The sequence below is a fragment of the Balaenoptera borealis genome (assembly GCF_965194805.1).
Source record: "Balaenoptera borealis genome assembly, chromosome: 5".
NCBI classification, from domain to species: Eukaryota; Metazoa; Chordata; class Mammalia; order Artiodactyla; family Balaenopteridae; genus Balaenoptera; species Balaenoptera borealis.
Genome location: NC_138862.1, coordinates 78,127,391 through 78,151,929, shown reverse-complemented (window position 1 = coordinate 78,151,929; position 24,539 = coordinate 78,127,391). Strand labels below are relative to the sequence as shown.

Below are 24,539 nucleotides of genomic sequence, written 5' to 3'. Positions count from 1 at the left end.
AAGAAATATTTTTATGGGAACAAGAAATGAAAATATAAAGCAAGGTCAATAGAATTATTGTAGTGGAGCATTAAAAGTAACATTAACTTCCTGGCAGCTGATGAAAAAAGAGAGCTAAAGAACAAGATTACTCATATGAATTGGATAGGAGTAAGTGGAAACTGAAACTGGACCAGTTCTCACAAAGACTGAAACTGAGTCTTAAATGATCACAATCCTTTATAGAATTGAGATGATCAACCTTTTTTCTGTGAGCTAAAAGAAAATAAAATACCCTTTAGAGGAAGAAAAAAATACAGAGATGCAATAATTTTTATATACAAGGCCAAGCATTCAATCAAAAATTACCAGTTAGGCCAAGAATAAGATAAAATGGTGAAGACAAAAACAAACAAAGAAAAAATAGCCCAACAGGTGAAAAAACACACAGAAAAGAAAAAAAAAAAGTATTTTTCCAAACTGACAAAAAGAATTAATCCACAGATTCAAAAACTTCTATATAAAACCACCCTTAGACACATCAGGGAAAAAATACTAAAAAGAAAACAAAAGCAGAAAGAAAATTTTAAAAGCATCCAGAAAAACAGACACGTTTCTTTCAAGGAAGTAAAGGACGATAAGATAACTCTTCAAAGGAAATTATGGGACATCTGGGAGCCGCCACCAGTGCAGTAGACGCAGACGCCATGAACAGCGTAGGGGAGGCTTGCACCAACATGAAGCACAAGTACGACTAGTTCTTCAATCACTTGTTTGCACAGGTTCCTCAAGGGGGATGGCTCTGGGGACCCAGGCACCTACCTCTTGAAGCACTACCAGCAGTGTGTTCAGAAAGCAATAAAGGAGAAGGAGATTCCTACTGAAGGACTGGAGTTCATGGGCCATGGCAAAGAAAAGCCTGAAAGCTCTTCTTGACCTTGACAGTCACCTTGAAAATGGACTCCTCAAATCAGGAAATTGAGAACTCTGGATCGTGTCAATTAAAGCTGTGAAGATAACATCGATTTGATGCATTTGAGCGGGTGGGGAGTGGGGGGGTTACCTTTCCTCCTTGATATTTTTGTCTCACTTGTAAAAGATGATGAACCATCACTCTTTGCTTTGAGATTTCTGGCTTTGGCATCTCAGCAGGAACTTAGTGTGCTAAATAATGGGATTATTTGGGATTATGGTTGCAATAGTTGGTCTAGGATCAATTTTAAATATATCTTGTGTGTAAATGCTGATAAGCTTGTCAGGATGACCACGGTTGCCTGAGTTATGCTTTGAAGGACATTATGTACACCGTACTGGGGTTATTATTCATGGAAGCAACTGGTTAGGATCTCTGTTTTCTCTCAGGGAGCTAATGCTCTGGAAAGGGTTCCCAGCACAACAGTTTCGATCAGTGCTTGAGAGCACAGTTTCATTTTTATATAGTAACTTAACTGTTAAGATTGCTGGTGGACTGGGTTAGCTAAGAGGAAGACAGCTTTTAACCATTCCCTACCTTAACTAGAGGTGTCAGATCTCATATTAAGATGTGAAAGCTTCAAGAACACTGCAGTGAACACCATTTCAGAACTCATGGTGTAGTTTAGGAGTTAAGATCCTTGGAGTGGTATGGAAGAAGATCCTAAATTTAAAAGATTTGCTGTTGCTAGCTTTCAACTTAAGTCAATGAAATAAGTCAACCTGTATATCATAGAAGTGCCAAAATGCTGCATCTGGTTAAGGGGGGGTGGGTAGGAAGAGTTTGCTTCATTTGCCTTGTTTACCCACCCTGCCTGTAGTCATGAAGACTGAAAAAAATTGTAACATTTAGTTTCCATTATATGCCCCTGGAACTCAGTGCACTTTATGTAACAACTATCGCCCTGTAACCCCATACATCCCATATATACACTGGGGGGAGTTTTATATGTTTTATAATTTTAAAATGAAGATTTATCTAAGCTAGGTAGTATGGTATAGCAAATGGAAACCTCACTGATTTCTAAAATTTCTACAGTAAGCTACACAAATATCTTCTTAAATTGTTTATATAATGGCACCCCAAAAATGTCAGGGTCAGGTGGACCCTTACACACTTTAGAATGTCATGTAGTCTCCACAATTGCATATCTTGAGTAATGTGGTTCAATTTTTTATGCGTCCATATAGTATGAAACTTGATTTACAGAAGGCCTAGATTCTATTCAAATTAATAACTTCATATTTAACATGACCAGTCCTTACTGTCATTGCAATACATTTTGCATTTATATTTTGACAGGTTAAGGTCCATGATATGAAAGTTATTTGGAACCCAGCTGAGGGAGACCAGGCAGCAAGCTGGAGTTAATTATATCTGTCCTGAAATAAGCCTGGCCACAAGCTGGTCAAAACCTTGCACCGTTTTGAATCTTAGCACAAAACTGTCTGGTTGAGCTTTGAGAATAAAACAAATTTTATTGTAATTGCTACTGAGGGAATAATTTTTTCTGATTGTTCCTCATGATATTTTGACTTTATCCTGCCCATAAAATGATTCCAACTATCTCAGCTATTTCAAAGGCTTTAAATTTTGAAGAGGAAATCTTATTGCTCTTTAAGGGTGATTTTGTAAGTATTGCTGTTGTTTCTCCTAATTGTTATGGCTTCAGGAAGGTTTTAATTCCAGAAACAAATAAAGCCAGCACTATATGCAAAAAAAAACAAAAAACAAAATAAGGAAGGGAAATTATGAAAGCCATAAGAAAAGAAAATGATACTGAAAAACAATGAAGAATAAAGCTTACAATCTAAAATTATATACCAAGGGAAAATATCTTTCAAAAGTAAACATAAAATAGAGACATTTTCATATAAATAGTGAGAAGATTCACTGGCATCAGACAGGAACTAAATGATATACTAAAAGGTATCCTTTGAGTAGAAGGAAAATGATCCTAAACAGAAATGCAAGAAGGAAATTATCTTACAGAAATGTAAATAGGAAAAAGTAATCACTGGAAAGTAGGTAAATAGAAATGAATATTGATGATATTAGCAATACTGGTAATATAAGGTGGGGTTTAAAATATATGTATAATTAAAACACTCGACAATAATAACAAAAAGGGCTGAATGGGGAAAATAGAATTTAATTGTCCCTAATTCCTCACATTTTTCTGAGAGATGGACAAAGTGCTAGTATAGAGTAGGTGCTAATAATCCCAGGATTTATGCTGTAACCCTTAAAAGAAGAGAAAAATAATTTATAACTAATAAGCTAATAGGCGGGAAAATGGAATAATAATTTTAAAAATTATTAATAAAAAGAAGATGACAAAAGAGGAAAAAAGAGGAACAGATTGGGCAAACAAAAAACAAATAGAAAGATATGTTTAAACTTAAAAATATCAGTGATAAATTATCTGTAAACAGACTACATATTTCAGATTTGATAAAAATAAAAATGCACATTCAATTTATGGGTCACACCATAAACATAAATCTGTAGAGAAGTTAAAAATAAAGGAGTTGAAAAAGATATGATCAAATATTAACCAAAATTTACCAAGTGTTATTCTATTAACCTCAGGCAAAGTAGGCATTAAGGCAAAAAGCATTATTAGAAATAATAAGAAATAAAAATTGTAACAATTATAATTCTGCCTGTGCCTAATAACACAGTCTCAATATATAGAGTAAAATGTGATATAACTACAGTCAAGGTGAGAGATTTAAAACTTTCTCTAAATAACTGACAGGAAAAGCAGACAAAAGTCAGTACACACAGAGAACATTTGAACTATATGATTAACAAACTTGATCTTAATGTTTCAAAGTATTAAAATAATAGAGTATGTTTACTAGAAAAATATAACATAGCATACTTACAAAAATAATGTAAAAATCTCAAATGTTTGCATATTAACCAATATACTTCTAAAATAATCCATGGGTCAATGAATAAATTACAATGTAAATTACAAAATATTTTCAATGGCATACAGAAAAATGTGGCATATGAAAACTTGTATTATTCAGCTAAAACTGAGGTAAAAGAAAAACTTTTGACTCTACAGGCATGTATTGATACTAGAAAAGAAAAGTTGTATATTATCTTCATTTGTATAATATACAAATGAAAACTTAAATCATAATATGAAAATAACATTATTGAATATAACATTAAAGTAAACCTGTGAAAATAACATTAAAGTAAACAGAAAGAGAACAGAAAGAAGATAAGTTCAGAGTACAAATTAACAAATAAAACCCAAAAGTACAATAGAGAATATTAAAAAGCTGAAAAAAATTAATGAAATGATAAAAATTATAGCAAGATTGATCAAGAAAACAAAAAAGGACAAATGACCAGAATTAGGGAGAAAAATGAGACATCATTATTGATACAGATATTAGATAATAAGAGAGTGTTAAGAAAAAATTTTGACCAATAAATTTGCAAATTAAATAAAATGAACAAACTCATGAGATCATAATTTACCAAAACAGACACAAAAAGAAAGAGAAAATCTAAATAGTCCAATATCTGATTTTTAAAAAAGAGTTTGTAATTTTAAAACAACTCACAAAAAAAACTTGCCAGGCACAGATGGCTTCAGAAGTAAAAGTTCTCAAACATTTGTAAAAGGAGAAACATCACAGAAGGAACAAACGAAGGCAAAATAAAGCATTTTTCTTTTTCTTAATTGATCTAAAATATAACCATTTGGTGAACATATAAGAAAAACAATGTATGGGGTAGTTATAGCATATAGATAAGTGAAATGGATGACAACAATGCCATCAGAAATAGAAGGGAGGAACTAAGAATCTTCTGTTATAAAATATCTGCTTTATATGTAAGTGGTATAGTGTTGTTTAGACAGTGGACTTTGATTAACTTGAAATGGATATTGCAAACAATAGGGTGATCATTAAATAATTTAGAATAAGTATAATAGATTTGCTATGAGAGAAGATAAATGCCATCATATAAAATAATTAACCAGGAGAAGTTTTAATTAAACTAAGTCAGAAAAGAGGGAAAAAAGAAACAAAGATCAATCCAACTATGTCAATAATCACTTCAAATGCGAATGGTCTAAACACATTGAAGAGAATAAAATGTCAGAGTGAATAAAAACAAAGAGAATGCAAGAGTACATTGTTTTTACAAGAAACTCATTTTAAATATAAAGACTCAAATAGGTTATTAAGTAAAGATATACCATGCTAACTATAATCAAAAGAAAGCTAGAGTAATTTTATTAATTTCAGACAAAGCAGACTTCAGAACAAGGAAGAAGAACAGAGTAGGAGGACTAAGATCAATAGAAGAGAATAGAGGCCAGAAATAGACCCATACAAATATAATCAACTGACAAATGTACAAAGCCAATTCCATAGTGAAAGGATAGCTTTTCAATAAATGGTACTGGATGTCCATATGCAAAAAAAAAAAGTAAGGAAAATAAAAATTAACCTAGATAGAACTTACACCTTTCACAAAAATTAAGTCAAAATGAATCATAGACCAAAATGTAAAATGCAAAACTATAAAACATTTAGAAAAAGAACAGGAGAAAATCCATGTGATGGATTTTTAGATACAATACCACATGTACAATCCATGAAATAAAATTTTAAAAATCATCAATTGGTCAATTCCAATCTCCCAATTCATCCCATCCCCCCATCCCCCTTGGTATCCATACATTTGTTCTCTATATCTTTGTCTCTATTTCTGCTTTGTAAATAAGATCAACTATACCAATTTTTTCAGATTCCACATATATGCGTTAATATACAATATTTGTTTTTCTCTTTCTGACTTACTTCACTCTGTATGGCAGTCTCTAAATCCATCCATGTCTCTACAAATGACCCAATTTCATTCCTTGTTATGGCTGAGTAATATTCCATTGTATATATGTACCACACCTTCTTTATCCATCCCTCTGTTGTTGGACATTTAGGTTGCTTCCATGTCCTGGCTATTGTAAATAGTACTTCAATGAACATTGGAGGTGCATGTGTCTTTTTGAATTATGGTTTTCTCTGGGTATATGCTGGATTGCTGGGTCATGCTGGGGTTGATATATATACACTATTGATACTATGTATAAAACACACAACTAATGAGAACCTGCTGTATAGCACAGGGAACTCTACTCAATGCTCTGTGGTGACCTAAATGAGAAGGAAATCCAAAAAATGGGGGATATACATATAAGTATAGTTGATTCACTTTGCAGTGCAGTATAAACTAACACAATATTGTAAAGCAACTATACTTCAATAAAAAAATCAATTGGGCTTTATTAAAATTAAAAGCTTCTCTTTTGAAGATGATGTTAAGAGAATGAAATAGAAGCCACAGATTTGGATAAAATTCTTGTACAACACATAACTGATAAAGGGCTTATATCCAAAATGTACAGAGATCTCTTAAAAATCAACAATAAGAAAACAAACAAGCCAACAGAAATGAGCAAAGGATCTGAACAGACACCTCCTCAAAGAAGATATATAAATGGCAAGTAATCATGAAAAGATGCTCAACATAATTTGTCATTAGAGACTTCCAAATTAAAACAATGAGATACTACTATGCATCTACTAGAATGGCTGAAAATTTAAAAATTGAAAACAAAACCTGACAATACTGATCACTGCTGCAAATGCAAAGAAATAGGGACTTTCATTTAGTGCTGGTGGAAGTGCAAAATAGTATTTAAAGGTTGGAAGACAGTTTGTTAGGTTCTTACAAGGCTAAACTTATTCTTATAATATGATCCAGCAATTGCACTCTTAGGTTAATACTCAATTGATATGAAGAGCTATACCTACTCCAAAATCTGCACAGAAATATTTACAGCAGCTTTATTCATTTTCACCCATCCTGGAAGCAGCCAAGATGTTCTTCAGTAGGTGAGGGGATAAACAATTGTGATACATCCATGCAATTGATACTATGCAATGATAAAAATAAGTAGCCTATTGAGTCATGAAAACACATCTAAGAACCTTAAATGTTGGTTGTTATGTGAAAGAAGACGGTCTGAAAAGACTACATAGTGTATCATTCCAATTATATGATATTCTGAAAAAGGCAAAACTATAGAAAGAATTAAAATATCAGTGGTTGTCAGGGGCTTGGGGAGAGGAGGAGATGGTTGAATAGTTTATACATGGATGATTTTTAGGTCAGTGAAACTATCCTGCATGATATTGTGTAGATACATAACATCATGTGTTCATCAAAACCCATAGAACTTTACAGTACATAACATAACCCTTAATGTATGTCAATTTTAAAAACTCACTTAGGAAGTTGGAGGATCCCAGGAAGGAGGGCAGACCCTGATGAGGAAATTTAACTGTATTACAAATATATAAAGTAACCTCCTTGAAGGGCTTAGGGGAAAAGGTGTTGGATGAACTTTGGAAATTAGTTGAGTGTGTAAAACTAAAAGCAAAAGGAATTGCACATAAGCATTGTACTCTAGTTAATAACGTTTCCAATGGGAGTAAGGGTATTAATTCCTATACTGCTATATATATACTGGAACTGAACAATTAAGTAAGTGAATGGTGGATGGTTGGAGCTGGATTTCTCACAGTTGACATGAGAGTTTACAGATAAGCAGGTTAAGGAGACTAGAGTTATCAACGTTTTTGTTTTTTTCTTTAATTGTTTAATTTAATTTTATTTATTTTTTTATACAGCAGGTTCTTATTAGTCATCAATTTTATACACATCAGTGTATACATGTCAATCCCAATCACCCAATTCATCACACCACCACCCCCACCCCCTTGCCGCTTTCCCCCCTTGGTGTCCATACGTTTGTTCTCTACATCTGTGTCTCAATTTCTGCCCTGCAAACCGGTTCATCTTTACCATTTTCCTAGGTTCCACATCTATGCATTAATATACGATATTTGTTTTTCTCTTTCTGACTTACTTCACCCTGTATGACAGTCTCTAGATCCATCCATGTCTCAACAAATGACCCACTTTCATTCTTTTTTATGGGTGAGTAATATTCCATTGTATATATGTACCACTTATTCTTTATCCATTCATCTCTCAATGGGCATTTAGGTTGCTCCCATGACCTGGCTATTGTAAATAGTGCTGCAATGAACATTGGGGTGCATGTGTCTTTTTGAATTATGGTTCTCTCTGGGTATATGCCCTGTAGTGGGATTGCTGGATCATATGGTAGGTCTATTTTTAGTTTTTTAAGTAACCTCCATACTGTTCTCCATAGTGACCGTATCAATTTACATTCCCACCAACAGTGCAAGAGGGTTCCTTTTTCTCCACACCCTCTCCAGCATTTGTTGTTTGTAGATTTTCTGATGATGCCCATTCTAACTGGTGTGAGGTGATACCTCATTGTAGTTTTGATTTGCATTTCTCTAATAATTAGTGATGTTGAGCAGCTTTTCATGTGCTTCTTGGCCATCTGTATGTCTTCTTTGGAGAAATGTCTATTTAGGTCTTCTGCCCATTTTTGGATTGGATTGCTTGCTTTTTTAATATTGAGCTGCATGAGCTGTTTATATATATTGGAGACTAATCCTTTGTCCATTGATTCATTTGCAAATATTTTCTCCCATTCTGAGGGTTGCCTTTTCATCTTGTTTATGGTTTCCTTTGCTATGCAAAAGCTTTTAAGTTTCATTAGGACCCATTTGTTTATTTTTGTTTTTTTTTCCATTATTCTAGGAGGCAGATCAAAAAAAGATGTTGCTGTGATTTATGTCAAAGAGTGTTCTTCCTATGTTTTCCTCTAAGAGTTTTATAGTGGCTGGTCTTTCATTTGGTCTCAAATCTATTTTGAGTTTATTTTTCTGTATGGTGTTAGGGAGTGTTCTAATTTCATTATTTTACATGTAGCTGCCCAGTTTTCCCAGCACCACTTATTGAAGAGACTGTCTTGTCTCCATTGTATATCCTTGCCTCCTTTGTCATAGATTAGTTGACTATAGGTGCATGGGTTTATCTCTGGACTTTCTATCTTGTTCCATTGATCTATGTTTCTGTTTTCATGCCAGTACCAGACTGTCTTGATTACTGTAGCTTTGTAGTATAGTCTGAAGCAGGAAGTCTGATTCCTCCAGCTCCTTCTTTTTCTCTCAAGACTGCTTTGGCTATTCGGGGTCTTTTGTGTCTCCATACAAATTTTAAGATTTTTTGTTCTAGTTCTGTAAAAAATGCCATTGGTAATTTGATAGGGATTACATTGAATCTGTAGATTGCTTTGGGTAGTATAGTTATTTTCACAATATTGATTCTTCCAATCCAAAAACATGGTATATCTCTCCATTTGTTGGTATCATCTTTAATTTCTTTCATCAGTGTCTTATAGTTTTCTGCATAAGGGTTTTTTGTCTCCCTAGGTAGGTTTATTCCTAGGTATTTTATTCTTTTTGTTGCAATGGTAAGTGGAAGTGTTTCCTTAATTTCTCTTTCAGATTTTTCATCACTAGCGAATAGGAATGCAAGAGATTTCTGTGCATTAATTTTGTATCCTGCAACTTTACCAAATTCACTGATGAACTCTAGGAGTTTTCTGGTGGCATATTAATATTCTATATGTATAGTATCATGTCATCTGCAAGGAGTGACAGTTTTACTTCTTCTTTTCCAATTTGTATTCTTTTTATTTCTTTTTCTTCTCTGATTGCTGTGGCTAGGACTTCCAAAACTATGTTGAATAATAGTGGTGAGAGTGGACATCCTTGTCTCATTCTTGATCTTAGAGGAAATGCTTTCAGTTTTTCACCATTGAGAATGATGTTTGCCGTGGGTTTGTCGTATATGGCCTTTATTATACTGAGGTAGGTTCCCTCTATGCCCATTTTCTGGAGAGTTTTTATCATAAATCAGTGTTGAATTTTGTCAAATGCTTTTTCTGCTTCTATTAAGATGATCATATGGTTTTTATTCTTCAATTTGTTAATATAGTGTATCACATTGATTGATTTGCGTATATTGAAGAATCTTTGCATCCCTGGGATAAATCCCACTTGATCATGGTGTATCATCCTTTTAATATGTTGTTGGATTCTGTTTGCTAGTATTTTGTTGAGGATTTTTGCATCTATATTCATGAGTGATATCAGTCTGTAATTTTTTTGTGTGTAGTATCTTTGTCTGGTTTTGGTATCAGGGTGATGGTGGCCTAATAGAATGAGTTTGGGAGTGTTCCTTCCTCTGCAATTTTTTGGAAGAGTTTGAGAAGGATGGGTGTTAGGTCTTCTCTAAATATTTGATAGAATTCACCTGTGAAGCAATCTGGTCCTGGACTTTTGTTTGTTGGAAGATTTTTGATCACAGTTTCAATTTCATTACTTGTGATTGGTCTGGTCATATTTTCTATTTCTTCCTGGTTCAGTCTTGGAAGGTTATGTGTTTCTAAGAATTTGTCCTTTTCTTCCAGGTTGTCCATTTTATTGACATAGAGTTGCTTGTAGTAGTCTCTTAGGATGCTTTGTATTTCTGCGGTGTCTGTTGTAACTTCTCCTTTTGCATTTCTAATTTTATTGATTTGAGTCCTCTCCCTCTTTTTCTTGATGAGTCTGGCTAATGGTTTATCAATTTTGTTTATCTTCTCAAAGAACCAGCTTTTAGTTTTATTGATCTTTGCTATTGTTTTTTGTTTGTTTGTTTGTTTCTATTTCATTTATTTCTGCTCTGATCTTTATGATTTCTTTCCTTCTGCTAACTTTAGGCTTTGTTTGTTCTTCTTTCTCTAGTTCCTTTAGGTGTAAGGTTAGATTGTTTATTTGAGATTTTTGTTTCTTGAGGTAGGCTTGTATAGCTATAAACTTCCCTCTTAGAACTGTTTTTGCTGCATCCCATAGGTTTTGGATCGTCATATTTTCATTGTCATTTGTCTCTACATATTTTTTGATTTCCTTTTTGATATCTTCAGTGATCTTTGGTTATTTAGTAACATACTGTTTAACCTCCATGTGTTTGTGTTTTTTACGTTTTTTTCCGTGTAATTAATTTCTAATGTCATAACGTTGTGGTGAGAAAAGATGCTTGATATGATTTCAATTTTCTTAAATTTACCAAGGCTTGATTTGTGACCCAAGATGTGATCTATCCTGGAGAATGCTCCATGCGCACTTGACAATAAAGTGTAATCTGCTGTTTTTGGATGGAATGTCCTATAAATATCAATTAAATCTATCTGGTCTATTGTGTCATTTAAAGCTTCTGTTTCCTTATTTATTTTCATTTTGGATGATCTGTCCATTGGTGTAAGTGAGGTGTTAAAGTCCCCCACTATTATTGTGTTACTGTCGATTTCCTCTTTTATAGCTGTTAGCAGTTGCCTTATGTATTGAGGTGCTCCTATGTTGGGTGCATGTATATTTATAATTGTTATATCTTCTTCTTGGACTGATCCCTTGATCATTATGTAGTGTCCTTCCTTGTCTCTTGTAACATTTTTCATTTAAAAGTCTATTTTATCTGATATGAGTACTGCTACTCCAGATTTCTTTTGATTTCCATTTGCATGGAATATCTTTTTCCTTTCCCTCACTTTCAGTCTGTATGTGTCCCTGTTTCTGAAATGGGACTCTGGTAGACAGCATATATATGGGTCTTGTTTTTGTATACATTCAGCATGCCTGTGTCTTTTGGTTGGAGCATTTAATCCATTCATGTTTAAGGTAATTATTGATATGTATGTTCCTATGACCATTTTCTTAATTGTTTTGGGTTTGTTTTTGTAGGTCCTTTTCTTCTCTTGTGTTTCCCACTTAGAGAAGTTCCTTTAGCATTTGTTGTAGAGCTGGTTTGGTGGTGCTGAATTCTCTTAGCTTTTGCTTGTCTGTAAAGCTTTTGATTTCTCCATCGAATCTGAATGAGATCCTTGCCAGGTAGAGTAATCTTGGTTGTAGGTTCTTCCCTTTCATCACTTTAAGTATATCATGCCACTCCCTTCTGGTTTGTAGAGTTTCTGCTGAGAAATCATCTGTTAACCTCATGGGAGTTCCCTTGCATGTTATTTGTTGTTTTTCCCTTGCTGCTTTCAATAATTTTTCTTTGTCTTTAATTTTTGCCAATTTCATTACTATGTGTCTCGGCATGTTTCTCCTTGGGCTTATCCTGTATGGAACTCGCTGCACTTCCTGGGCTTGGGTGGCTATTTCCTTTCCCATGTTAGGGAAGTTTTCAACTATAATCTCTTCAAATATTTTCTCTGTCCTTTCTCTCTCTCTTCTCTTTCTGGGACCCCTATAATGCTAATGTTGTTTCCTTTAATGTTGTTCCAGAGGCCTCTTAGGCTGTCTTCGTTTCTTTTCATTCTTTTTTCTTTATTCTGTTCCGCCGCAGTGAATTCCACCATTCTGTCTTCCAGGTCACTTATCCGTTCTTCTGCCTCAGTTTTTCTGTTATTGATTCCTTCTAGTGTAGTTTTCATTTTAGTTATTGTATTGTTCATCTTTGTTTGTTTGTTCTTTAATTCTTCTAGGTCTTTGTTAAACATTTCTTGCATCTTCTCAATCTTTGCCTCCATTCTTTTTCCGAGATCCTGGATCATCTTCACTATCATTATTCTGAATTGTTTTTCTGGAAGGTTGCCTATCTCCACTTCATTTAGTTGTTTTTCTGGGGTTTTATCTTGTTCCTTCATCTGGTACATAGTCCTCTGTCTTTTCATCTTGTCTATCTTTCTGTGAATGTGGTTTTTCTTCCACAGGCTGCAGGATTGTAGTTCTTGCTTCTGTTGTCTGCCCTCTGGTGGATGAGGCTATCTAAGAGGCTTGTGCAAGTTTCCTGATGGAAGGGACTTGTGGTGGGTAGAGCTGACTGTTGCTCTGGTGGGCAGAGCTCAGTAAAACTTTAATCTGCTTGACTGCTGATGGGTGGGGCTGGGTTCCCTCCCTGTTGGTTGTTTGGCCTGAGGCAACCCAACACTGGAGGCTACCTGGGCTCTTTGTAGGGGCTAATGGCAGACTCTGGGGGGGCTCATGCCAAGGAGTACTTCCCAGAACTTCTGCTGCCAGTGTCCTTGTCCCCACAGTGAGCCACAGCCACCTCCCACCTCTACAGGAGACCCTCCAACACTAGCAGGTAGGTCTGGTTCAGTCTCCCCTGGTGTCACTGCTCCTTCCCCTGGGTCCCAATGCACACACTACTTTGTGTGTGCCCTCCAAGAGAGGAGTCTCTGTTTCCCCCAGTCCTGTCAGAGTCCTGCAATCAAATCCCACAAGCCTTCAAAGTCTGATTCTCTAGGAATTCCTCCTCCCATTGCCAGACCCCCAGGTTGGGAAGCCTGACATGGGGCTCAGAACTTTTACTCCAGTGGGTGGACTTCTGTGGTATAAGTGTTCTCCAGTCTGTGAGTCACCCACCCAGAATTTATGGGATTTTATTTTACTGTGATTGCACCCTTCCTACCATCTCATTGTGGCTTCTCCTTTGTCTTTGGATGTGGGGTATTTTTTTGGTGAGTTCCAGTGTCTTCCTGTTGATGATTGTCCAGCAGCTAGTTGTAATTCTGGTGTTCTCACAAGAGGGAGTGGGAGCACGTCCTTCTACTCCACCAACTTGGTTCAGGGTTCCTCATATACTTTCTGTTATCTACGTTTTAACGGATTATATTTGGAGACATCAGTATGAACTCAAGTTTAGCTTAAATTATAGATATAGTTGTTTACAAATAGAAATATTTATACATATTATATATTCACTGGTTAGTATATTCCCTTGTTCTGTCAGCTGATGACATGTACAACTTTTTAGAATGATACAAATTATTGAAACCAACACAAAAGGAAGAGAAAATATGAATAGCCTTATATCTATTAGAGAAATTGAAATAGTAATTTGAAAGTTTCATCCATGTAAACCGCTAGTCCTTATGGCTTCACTATTTTTAAAAGTCCTACACAATTTTTTTCATAAAAAGGAAGAAATATTTGCCTACTCATTTTATGAAGTCAGCATTACACTAATACCAAAACCAGACTAAAACACTACCAAAAAAAGGGAAAAAAAAAAAGAAGAAGAATGTGGAAGACCAGTCTTCTTCAGAAATACAGATGCAAAAATTCTTAGCAAAATATTAGCAACTTGAACCAAGAAATATATAAAAACTACATCAAATGGGGTTTTTCCCAGGAATGCAAGATTGAAGATTAGACATTTAATCAATCAATTTCATAATATAAAGAGAAAAAATGAGAAAAGATTATCATTAAATAGATACAGAGATAACATTGACAATACCTATTCATGATAAAAACTCTCCTCAAATTAGGAATAGAAGACACTTTCTTTAACTTGATGAAGGGCAATTTCCAATGGAAATAGAAAGTAAATTCATACTTAATGTTAAAAAGAGAAACTGACAAAACTGCGCTGGTTGTAAAAGAGGGTTTGAAGAAAACAAGAAAACTTTCTTTTTCTTTTTTTGATTCCTGCCTACGAATTGACACAGTTAACTTCTGTTACAGGTAAGGTCAAATGAGCACTTTATTCAATTGGATGAGAATATAAATTGGTGTAATCTTTCAGGAAAACAACTCCACAACATGTTCAAGGAGCTTTAAAACGATCATACCCTATGACCTAGAATTTTCAATTCCTAGAATCTTCTAGAGAATCTTATCAAATATACAGGTAAATATCTAACTATAAGAAAGTTCACTGAATAATTTTTTTTCATGGAACCATATATCAAACTTGAATTGAAAATGATGGTAATTAAGATTCCTTCACTTTCCTTTTAGTGCACACACTTTACCTCCAAATCTATTTAGGAACTCAATTGTTCCCTCCTTCTCCCACAAAGGGAGGACAAAAGAAAGGAAAGACATTCAACTATTCTGTGACCTGTCTTTAAACTGACAAAGAAAGGAGTTCCCTGTGGGTGACAAGACTGGTCTAGGGAGGCTCACAGCTCATAGGCAGCTGAACAGAAACAAACAAACAAACAAACAAAAGCTATGCTCCTCAAAGAGTTTCAAGGAGGATAATCTTCTATGAAACTGCTACATTTTGGAGTAGTTTGGTCAAAGTTTTTATCCATTCAGTTCAGTAGAGCATTGATGTGACAAGTGCTAACAAGACACTAAGCTCTAGGCTTTACCAGGTGGACTTTCTCTGTTAGAGATTAGGGTTCTATTCACTCTGTAGGTTCTTGAGATCATTCCACCCCTCTTCACATTTCACCCCTCTAGGCACAATCTCGAGTGGCTTATGTTTTAAACTAATGCTTTTCTTTCCAACATCTCAGGCTGTTTATAGAGATGCTTACTCTATTAACTAAAAATAACTTTATAATTTTAGAATACCAAGCAATATATCATATTTTTTTTACACACACACTCATTTTGCAGCATTACTTATTGCTCATTGTGAGGTATAGGCTCAGAGGACCCAGAGAAGATCCTCTGAGGAGTGAGGATTTTTGTTGAGATCTCACCCTAAAGTAACAACAATAAATGCTAGCAATCAAAATAGCTGTTAAGGAGAGATTGGTCAAGCAAATTGTGGTATGACTATATAATATTTTTCATCCAAAAGTTATATTTATGAGCCAAGACTGAGAAAATTTCACCACTGTTTATAGTAAGTGCTCAAAAATACTTGTTGAATTAATTTGTATTTTGTGTATCTTATAGTATGGACATAATATTATATATACAATTTACATGCTGCCTTTCTCCCATTTATCACCATGAACATGCCTATAAACATTCTTTGAAAACATGACTTTTAAGTGACTGTATAATATTTCATTATACATTAGTAAACAAATTGTGACTAACTATAATAAAATATATCAGGCTGGTCCCAGGATAAAAATATAAATGTTATTTTCCTCAGATTTATTTCATTGTACCATTGTATCCTATGATAAATGTTATCAAAACAATTTTCTCTCAAGATTTACACATGTATCTCTATCAAAAAAAGAAAGAAAAGAGAAAGTGGCCCACTCAGAAGCAACTCTATAACTCTCCAAGGTCACCGAAGGAAACTCCATTGAGTCTACTATGAAATGATTATATGCACATAGAATTAATTAGTTACAATAACCTTTCATACCGAGTATATCATTTGAAATTTATAATAACCTTGTTATGTTGACATGGCATGCATTAATGCCATTTTAGACATGAAAACACTGAGATCAGAGAAGTGACTTACCCAAAGTCACATGGATAATTAATGATGGAACAATGGCTCAGTTTCTCTGATAATATAAATTCAACCAGTGCTCTTTTCACTACATCTTGTAATCTTCTATAATATTGCTCTGTAAAAAGTAGAAAGCACCAAGAGTGGTTTTACATAAGAAGTATAGGGTATCTCTTGACTATATATAACCAATACCTGTATATAAATATAAAGTCTTATGTTGTTTTTTGCCTCCATTTTAGTTTTTACCAGGCTTGCCTCTCTGATGCTCAGACATACTGAAATTCTAGGAGGAATGTTTCTTCTAATGCTTCAACTACCAGATTTTGAGCAATGTTCTAAGTTCTTGCTTTGCAACAGAATTTGTAGAAAGTTTAGCAGATTGCTAAATCTTATTCTAAATCCCAGTGCAAGGAGATTGACAGTGGGGCAATGGGCAGCACTGTTTGAAACTTACACTGTTTAATGGTTCTCTAATTTCAGTGGACATATGAATCACCTTAGAGAGGTTTAAAACATAGAATTCATATGATCTCTGACTGACCATATCAGATTCTCTTAGATTTGGGTTTAGAATCTGCATTTTAATAAGATATCTAGGTAGATTTAACACAGATACTCATTAGAAACAATTCTCTGTGTCTCTATAGATTTTTTTTTTTTTTGGAAGGAATGTTTGACGAAACAGTGAAAGGTCTTCAGAGTCCATGTGTTCCTCCGCAAGGATTAACTTTCATATAATCATGTCTTTTTAAGCATGAACACCTCTGCCTAACTTTTGTTCCTCATTTACCCTGAAGAGAGTATTAGCTATCAAATAGAAGAAGGTGTCAACTTAGAGTCAGGTCATTGGTTGCTGACTAGCTGTGTGACCCTGAAGCCTTCAATAAAGTAAAGAGAATAATCCACCTGAACAAGTGCATACAATGGTATGGCAATGAAATTGGGTGATAGAAGTGAGAAAACTTTGACAACCAATTCCCACAATAAAAGAGTATTTATTAGATTAGTTCTCCTACTCTGCTTCATAATAGAACCTGAGGAATCGCTTAAAATTTCTGATGACCAGGCATTAGTAATTTTTTTAAAACTTTCCAGGGAATTTCAAAGTGCAGCCAAGTCCAAGAACGGTGGGATTAGACCAATCTTTGCATTTTTACCTTCTGGAATGGTTCAATCTCATTAGAAATTAATAAGCATTGATAAAGCACTGCTGTAAAGTCCATTCATTGGATTCTCTGGGATCAACTCCACTCTCACCATAAATCAGCAATGTTTTATGATGGACAAGAGTACAGCTGCCAAGCCGGCCATTTTCATATTGTCCTTCAGTGTAGCTTTAGGTACTGATTGGCTTGGATTAAGGAAATTGGCAACCAAGTCAGAAGAGTCTCAGGAAAACAGCTGCCATGCTGTACACTGCCACAGGCAAAAGATCAGCCCTTCATTTTTGGGAATGCTAGTCATGAGCCACATGTCATTAGTCTTGCCAACAGCTGAGTTCCATTTTCCTTCAGTTGAGGCCGAGTCACTTTTCTAGAATGATAACAGCAATAGAAGAGGGTAGAAATAAGAGATGTGTTACCAACACAAGGATAAAGATAGCTTATCTCACTTATTTATTCAGCGTACATGCCTCTGGGCACAATCAGTTCAGAAAATCATTAAATTATTCAGGCATCAGTCTAGATAAGGTCCTTTGTCTCATAAAAGATTCATTTAGGCTTAAAGGAGGCAATGGTTTGTTTCCGATAGAGATCAACAAATAATCCCCAACTCTGTCTTGGAATTAAGAAGCACCATGTGACTGAAGAAGCGTGACCTGACAGGAGAATTTATTTATCACTCTCAGCCTTCTGATAGTTTCAAAGACACTTGGACCTATAGCATTGTTCCAAGTTCCTTTGTATATACCTGCACCAGAGCACCAATCTTACAATTCACTCCCTTCACCATGGGGGCAGCATGGAATCACCTCCAACACCCCTCTACCACTTACATTAATCCTCATTGTGACATCACAAAATGGCAGCTTTCTTTTCCTACTCTCTTAAAATTTAATTCCATACCAGGAATGTGAAGAGCTGTATTTGAGTGTAGCCTTAATTTAACTAAATAACTGTTAGTAGTTCACATATTGTTTCTGAGTCTTAATTTTCTCATCTGTAAAATAGAGTTAATAACTCTGATTCAGTAAGTTTTGGGGAGTTTTTTATTTTTTATTTTTTAAATTTTTTAAACATCTTTATTGGAGTATAATTGCTTCACAATGGTGTGTTAGTTTCTGCTTTATAACAAAGTGAATCAGCTATACATATACATACATCCCCATATCTCCTCCCTCTTGCATCTCCCTACCACCCTCCCTATCCCACCCCTCTAGGTGGTCACAAAGCACTGAGCTGATCTCCCTGTGCCATGTGGCTGCTTCCCACTAGCTATCTATTCTACATTTGGTAGTGTATATATGTCCATGCCACTCTCTCACTTCATCCCAGCTTACCCATCCCCTTCCCCGTGTCCTCAAGTCCATTTGAAGACACTTTCTGAACTATAAAACTTTTACAAGTAAAATCATTATTACCATTATCCAGAAACCCAGGATGCCTAAGGAGTTTCTCTCTTCATTTAGAATATTACCCTCCAACCTTGCTATAATTTCCCATTAGTTCCAGGAGAGCTTTTGTTGTGTTATTGTTGATTCTTTGGGGTTTTCTACATAGACAATCATGTCATCATGGAAAAAGATAGTTTATTTCTTCCTTCCCAATATGTATACCTTTTATTTCCTTCTCTTGTTTTATTAGCTAGCATTAGCTAGAACTTACAGTACAATGTTGAGTAAGAGTAGTACAAGCAGACATCCTTGTCTTATTCCCGATCTTAGTAGGAAAACACCTATCTTCTCACCATTAAGTGTAATGTTATTTCCAGGTTTCTTGTAGATGTTCTTTACAAAGTTGAGGAAGTTCCCTTCTATCCTTAGTTTGCTGAGAGTTTTCATCATGAATGATATTGGATTTTGTCAAATGTTTTTACTATATCTATTGATATAATCGTAAAAATTTTCTTCTTTAGCCTGTTGAGGTGATGGATTACACTAATTAATGTTTTGAATGTTGAACCAGACTTGCATACCTAGAATAAATCCCACTTCATCATGGTGTATACTTCTCATTAAACATTGTTGGATTTAATTTGTTAATATTTTCTTGAGGATTTTGCATCTTTGTTCTTGAATGGTAACTATCTTTTGATACATGAGTTGGAAAGTGCAGTTGTAACAATAGTGTGAAATTGTTTCAAGTAATTTGCAACTCATTGTGGATATATTTATCCACTAGCCTGTGAACAATTCAGGAGCACTAATTGTCACATTTATTTTTGTATTATCCTAGAATGCAGCAAAGCGTATTGCATAAAGTAATACATTAATAAATATTCATTCATTCAACTGATCAAGTGAATGATTAATAATGTTAAAATTAAGTAGGAACATTTAGACCCCACTCTGTGCCTGGGACTGGGTTACGGGGACACAGAGGTGAATAAATCTGGACTCTGTCCTTATGAATATCACCGATGAGTCACAAAACTTAGAATTGTTATAAATATGATAACTACTCTAAGTTTGGAGCACCATTCCATGTAAAAACGGACCAAACAGCAATATCCTGTATTTGAAAGCAAATGCTCTATAGCGAAAAGCAAAATTTCCAGTAGATTTTCAGGGTATTGAAATAGCACAAATTATAAGTGAAATACTTATCTACTATGCAAACAAAGGGGTTAGAAAAAATAGTTTGTAGGGGCAGTGGATGTGGGATTTTCCCTTTTTCTTTATTACTTTAATCACTCGATTTAATTTAATTTTTTCCTTCCCAGTCACCCCACCACCACCACTAACACTTATCTGAACTCCAGAGTAAACAATGAAGTGGATACTTAGAGTACACGTAAAGTACTGGTAAAAGTGTTTGCAGTAACAAAGGTAGGACACATGTCTGCTATTGGCTTTTCTATTCAAGGGCAACACTGAACTTTGTCACAGGAATCTGAAGCATAGAGGCAGAAAGAAAGTAGTTATTTAAGAATTAAATAGAATACTGTGTGGAGTTAGTTGTCTATAAAGATATTCTTTCATTCATGATGTAATTTACTGAACAAATATTTACCAAATTCTCATTACATGCTGGGCCCTATGCTAAGTACATCAGAGATGAATAAACTATGGTTTTCATGATTTCAAAGGAACACACAGTCAATGGAGAAAGATAAGGGATACACGTGGATAATTCTAGCTCAGTGTCTAACATAATGCAGGTGCTGTTTCAACAATTATTGAGATCCATCACTTCCCAGACACCTTTCTAGGCCCTTGGGATACAGCGCTGAACCAAACAGACAAAAGTCCCTGCCTCCAAGTTACTTATAACAGGGTAAGAATTTAATGGTATTGAGAGAGAGAGAAGCTCCAAGTACCCTAACAAGAAATACAGGTAAAAAGTTAGTAGCGTCCTGTGGTATTAGAGCGTGGTTACATTGGATTGGAAAGAGTCAAGGAAGGTGAGCCATAAATTATAGTCTCATTTTGTTTCATTTTCTTTTCTTTTTTTGAGATTCAAAAGAAATGCAACTAAAGCAGAAAAGAACAGGTGAGTCACAGTCTCCAGTGAGGCAGGCAGGTGTGTGTGTACTGGATCCTCAAGCACTTTATTGTGGCTGGGTGGGTAGGATGTGTGGTTGGGATGCTAAGACATAAAGTTGGAGAGTTAGATGAGAGTCTAGGAACTTTAAGTGCATGGCTGTGTAGCTTGAATTTTGTCTTTAAGGCAGAAGAGAGCTAATGACAATTTTAAAATAGAAGGATGATGTTAGAGTGATGTTTTCAGAAAGATGGATGTGTGAGTATCACTGAGGTCTAGAGAAAGGAATTGGAAGCAAAGGCATATCTATGTTAATTTAAAACAGTGAATAAATGTGCATGTGAACCAGTTCTAGTCTAAGAACAGAAGCTGAAGTTTGTCTCCATGAACTATGCATCAAAGTGTATGATCTTGGACAAGGGCATCAAGATACTGGAGAAGAATATTCTAGAAAGGCATAGCTGGTCTCTCATGTCTACCCTGAGATTTATAAAGCTTTTGAGGAGATTCTACTTCATCTATGAGAAAAATAGCAGAGTCATTAAGGAGTATGATCTCAGTGTCCCCACCACCTGCTGAGTCGTGGGTCGCAATGATGACTCTACCTCTTTTTGCCCATCTCCACCTCCAGGAAAAGGAAGGGCATTCTGATCTCCCTAATATCTAGTGCCTTTTTTGCCACAGCAGTGTTCCTGTGCCTTACTTCTTATCACTTTAAGCTTAAAAAAATAAAAAAGAAGCAGGGGGAATGAGAAGATACCACAGCTTTGCTCATGACGGTTATTCAAAGGAAAGGGAGAGAAGTGAGGAACATCAGTGGAATGGAGGTGATACAGACAAGGCAGTGACAGGCACATAACTGTCTCCCAAAGATGCCAAACAGGAAAGTTTACATCTCCTTATACATGCAAGGCCATGGTATGTTGGGAAATAAGAAGACAAAACAAGATAAAAGATAAAACATGAGGAAAGACAACATTAAAAAATACATATACACACTGATGGCTGGTGGGTGGTTCCCAGCCATTGTAGTATAAAACTATATCAAATAATTAGTTAGCAAGTAGAATGTAAGATCACCCAGAGCCAGCCTTGCCTGGGCCTCTGGCTGCTTCTAAGACAAAGTGTCATGGAGCCTTGAGTGAAAGGACATGGGCTATTTTTTGAGTCTTAAGTTACTAAGCTCCTACTTTTCCCCTCTTCTCTCTCTCTCTCATTCACTGAACTGTGGATTTTAGGTACACGGTGCAACTTTCATGGCAACTTTAGAGAATGACATGGCTATGGTGAGCTATGGAATATTTAGGAAATGAAATTAACTTTCAAAAGCTGGATCATTTACTTTGTCTTAATTGTTCCTATTTACTTACTTAAGTCCATTTGTCCTTCTAACTGGCACGCTTCTCACTGTGTGGCAAACTCCTAGTCATTTTTCAAGACCCAACTCAGGTTTAACTCCCATGTGAAGCTTTCACTTTCCCTCTCAGCCTAAAGCTACTCTGGACTTTTAACTCCATGTTTTTCTTTTTTCTTTTTTTTTTTTTTTGTAGACATTTCATTTACAGAAATTATAAGGCATTTAATATTTTATGATCTATCTTTCACTCCAACTAGACCTAGGCCAGGGCTATCTGATTCATCTGTTTTCCCCATAGCAAATAACACAGCCCTTGCTACATTAGGAGCAGACAATATACACTAATAAAATAAACAAATGAGTAAATGAGTCGGTTGGCCACTTCCTGTCTCTTCCTGACACTATAGGTGTAACTAGTACTTTTTCAAGTACTTTGAGGACCTGCCACTCCCATGCACTATCCTCGTGGCTGGCCCGGTGGGAATTTGCCTGGCCTTTGCCATGTAGTTCATCCCTTTCTGGGCTGGAGAGTGATCAGACTGGGTGTTAGAAATCAGCTCTACTACCACTGAGTCACGGTGCCTCTGGGCGCTGTGGTTCTACCCCATGTGAAAGGTCTCTCTGCAGCATTCTTGCAAGATGAGTTTTCTAATTAGTGTGCCCTTATAAGGTGCCAGGGGGATGGCTGGTCAGCATGGGGGCCCATGGATGGGGAAATAGTGGCCAAGAGACTTTGCCTAAGGCTTTTGGGTGGCTGAAACCTTCCAGTGAACATCTGGTGAGAACAGAATGACTCAGTGCTCTACTCCCCTCCGCAGGTTCCCTCACCCATCAGCTATCTTCATTCTGCCAGATCTGGACCTCAAGTGCATGAAATGGTGATGTGATTCTGTGACTGAGCTCTTGACTACATTCTGCACTGAAGCCAGAAAGCACAGGCTTAAAAGGACATGATGCTTCACTGAGTACCCTTTGAATCTAGGGCCCTCGATTGGGGCTACTCCCCAGGAAAAGGGTGTTACAAGGCCTAAGAATTTACAGAATGTCGAGACACTGATAATACCTGAATAGCAATAACACTCACATGCATTATACCTTATGACTGCTTAAAAGATTTGTATACTGCTGTATACAGCCTTATGAAGTATGTTTTTTTTTTAATATATCTTTTTAAGATAAATTAATAAACTGTTCTGTGTTAAAAATTGGAAAATATTGAAAAAACAAAAGTTTTCTTATAATCCCACTATTGTTTGTTTTAGGTATTTCTCCTCTCTCTCTCTCTCTCTCTCTCTCTCTCTCTCTCTCTATATATATATATATATATATATATATATCTTTTTTAACATGGTTCCTGACACTGTAAGAAAGGGATGATATGATCTTCATTTAATGGGTTAGGAACTGAGATTGTAAGTTAGCTGGAAGAGTTTTAGCAATGGAAAGATTGACTACTCTGATCATTTACTAAGCAATCTTGGATACATCTTAAAATTTCTCCTGATCCCTACTTTTCTCTCCAAAGAAAGTAAAGGAATTCAGAGCCAGTGTCACTACAAGCTCAGAGCCCTGAGATGAAAGATGATCTTTAAATTCCAAGTATTAATGTAATGACAAGTTCATGTATATGTAATGGGCAAAGACACCAGCTAAATTAACCTTTAACTTCAGACTTGCTGCCAGGATTCCCATGAATTAAAAGACTGTCTTATGAGTTAATTATTTACCTGACCTATATTCTTTTTCACTCTGCCCATTTTTTTGGGTTGCCGAAGTCTAAAAAGGAAGGGGACAAGATAGCCCAAAAGATAATGAGACTAGGGGATCAGGTATTATTTTGATCCAGGAAATCACCAGCGAATGAACCATAACATCAGCCAGCCCTATGCTAGTAATTAGCTGAAGTCTGAAAGGCTGATTTCTGCATTCAAATGATCTCATGTCTTATGAGTTAAATATATCTTTTTTGTGGGGTTCATACCCTCTCCTCTGATGCCCGGACATCATGACAAGGGAACTCTACCTAAAATAGGCAAAGATTAAAGGAAATGGGGAAGTGCCCACCCTTAGTCAGAAGAACGGCACCCTGCTTCAATACGTATATCTCCTGACTGGGAAAGCTGCTGGGGCAGGAAAAGAAAAGGATTCTGGGTTTTAATATTTGCATTGCTGGTCTGTGATCTCTTGAGATTTTTTTTTTTTTTACTATGTCTTTATTTTGATTAGAAGTTGCTTCTATTTAGGAGAAAACTTTGATTCTAGGGGCAGAGAGACCAGGGTAGGATGAAGAAGAAAAAGGCCAGAGCTGGAAACATTGGCTTGGTCCTGGGCTCTGGGATCTGGGTTCAGGGAGAGAGAGGATCCTTCTATCTACTACTTGTTGTAACACCAAATTTGG

The 24,539-nt window shown here is 35.7% G+C and overlaps 2 pseudogenes across 2 annotated transcripts in view; both read left to right on the top strand.

The window, feature by feature from the left end:
* LOC309629339 (craniofacial development protein 1 pseudogene) overlaps window positions 1–24,539 on the top strand; it is a 368,808-nt pseudogene that overhangs the window by 13,877 nt on the left and 330,392 nt on the right. The gene's annotated exons all lie outside the window — the stretch shown is intronic.
* On the top strand, window positions 642–24,539 carry LOC309629375 (TP53-regulated inhibitor of apoptosis 1 pseudogene; annotated as a pseudogene). The gene is made up of 2 exons (XR_014249487.1): window positions 642–13,063; window positions 20,024–24,539. The product of XR_014249487.1 is annotated as a TP53-regulated inhibitor of apoptosis 1 pseudogene (transcript).